This window comes from Aplysia californica, unplaced genomic scaffold, assembly GCF_000002075.1.
Source record: "Aplysia californica isolate F4 #8 unplaced genomic scaffold, AplCal3.0 scaffold00238, whole genome shotgun sequence".
NCBI lineage: Eukaryota > Metazoa > Mollusca > Gastropoda > Aplysiida > Aplysiidae > Aplysia > Aplysia californica.
In genome coordinates this window covers 450,793-453,031 of record NW_004797508.1, presented here as the reverse complement: position 1 = coordinate 453,031, position 2,239 = coordinate 450,793, and the positions used below count along the sequence as shown (strand labels likewise).

The 2,239-nt window shown below is 44.0% G+C and overlaps 1 long non-coding RNA gene across 2 annotated transcripts in view; it reads right to left on the bottom strand.

The window, feature by feature from the left end:
- The window catches only part of LOC106012004, a 41,568-nt gene that overhangs the window by 35,287 nt on the left and 4,042 nt on the right, over positions 1-2,239 (bottom strand). The gene's annotated exons all lie outside the window — the stretch shown is intronic.

Genomic DNA, 2,239 nt, shown 5'->3' with positions numbered 1-2,239 from the left:
CAATTCAACATCCCACACAAAATAGATGGGAAATTAGACAAAATATCTCCTCTAACATCGAACACACATCTTTTCTGTGCAAGGCAAACAACATATTATACATTACTCGACACACGAAGATAGTTGGACTAGGAAAGTAAAAAAAGAATGAGAGAAAGTCTATCAAGCTAGCACATAAGAAATACAAAAGAACAGATATCATGACAACGACTGTTGCAAAAACGCATCACCCTCTTTTTCCTCTTAAAAGCAAGAAACCACCTGTCACCTTTGTACACCAATCCTTGAGAGCGAAATTGAGAAAAGAGGAGCACATCGGAGCAGAAAATGGTCATGCAGTAGGCTACCTGGGAGTACAAGACAAAGAGGGACAATGAACAGGTTGAAATACAAAGAGAGATACAAAGAACAGGCTGAAATACAAAGAGAGATACAAAGAACAGGCTGAAATACAAAGATAGATACAAAGAACAGAAGGACTATCTATCACTCAGAGACACCCTTCAACCACCCGCACCAGCTTTGGAGCGACTACAAGCACTGGGCACACGTGCAAAGCTCGAGCGCACAGGCAAACACCATAAAAGGGCCATTACATTCCCGAGAGGGAACTTCTGCTGTTGGCACGATCCACACCCAGGCCCATAAAGGTTTTATCTCCACCAGTAATGTATCACTCACAGCAACCTCACCAGCGTCTATGGCGTAACGGTTAGGTTCTTCGCCGTCGTAGGCCAAGACGTGAGTTCAATTCTCCAGTGGAAAGGTTGTTTCATATTATAATATTTATAGTATCTCCGTCTGTACCGTGGGATGTTGTAGCCTTCGCAGCCCAGGATGGCTCTGACAAGCAGCTAGGGCTAAAGCAGGCCGCCTCCTAAACGATCTAAAGTGAGTAGGGGTTTTTGTGTATTGTTTTGGTGGGGCAGTTTTTGTTTGTGTTTGTTTGTTTGCTTATTTGTTTGTTTGTTTGTTTGTTTGTTTGGGGGAGGGGGACTTACACCTTTTACACTTTATCATTATGCAGCACAATATGTTTGGCTCCTGAGAATAGGTGATGATTCTAACGTCATGATGTCTTTTCGTGACGATCTGAATTCGGACCACAGACATGCATTACAATTAATGTCCTAGACCGTGCACGTTGACGTACTTCCGGTTCACTGTGAAGCGCACCATTTGACCCAATTTGGAGCTAAATGAAGGACAAAAGGGGGGTGAGGGTGCTGCGCACACTAGACTACAGCGTAGTGAGACTTGGGTTCTGCTCTTCACTTGGCGCCTATGATGTGCACGCTTCGCAGACCTGGTTTTCCAGAGCACAAACTGCTCGGTCTGGGGCTAGGATATAATAATATACCTCTATCATGATTCAGATTAACTTACAGGAATCAAAAACTTCACCCAATCTTCAGAGAGCCAGCCGACGTTGATATGAATATGATGGGCATACTGACATCTCCGTTGGCATCTCTCCCTGTACTAGATGGTCGACAGATCTGGTTTGATTTCCTCAAATGAGTTTGAGCATTCACAGGAATTTTACACAAATACACATACCTTTCTGGCGCAATGATTCTTCTTCTTAGCTTTTCCAGTAGTTGGACGCTGCTTGTCGGACTTTTCTGCAATAAAACACTCTGTCTGTTGCCATTCTTCCTGCCTGGGTTGTTTTGGTTCTTAGCCAGGTTTCTCTGTGTCTTGCTCTCATCTTCGGTTACCCCACCCCCTACCTCTCCTCTTCCCTTTCCTATTTTGCCTTCTATCTTTTTGCTTCTAGAATACGTTTCTCGTGTGTGAATCATGGTTTTAGATTAGGCCTATAAAATAACGTGCATTTTTAAACGTCTTTGAATGTTCTTTAGCATGAATGTCCTATAAACTACAATAACAACAGGGGTTTCGTGCGGCTGTAGAAATTGGCTCCGTCAATTTGACAGAAGAAGACCTTGGGCCGATGTAATCGCAAAGGATAAGCTAGCCATATGACCGGCTTCAAAGGCCCATAACTCCTCATAGCTGTCTTGGGGTGGAATCCGCGTACTTTTGCTCTAACACAGGTGATCTACCCAATTTATAGAGACAACATTGCCTTATTCACCTTAAACACTATCCACACTGGACGCAGAATGTAAACTTATGAAGCCTCGACATTGGTGTTCGTTGTGAAGAAGCAATGCAGCCCTCCTCCTCCTCCTCTTCCTCCTCCTTCTCCTCTTCCTCCTCCTCCTCCTCCTCC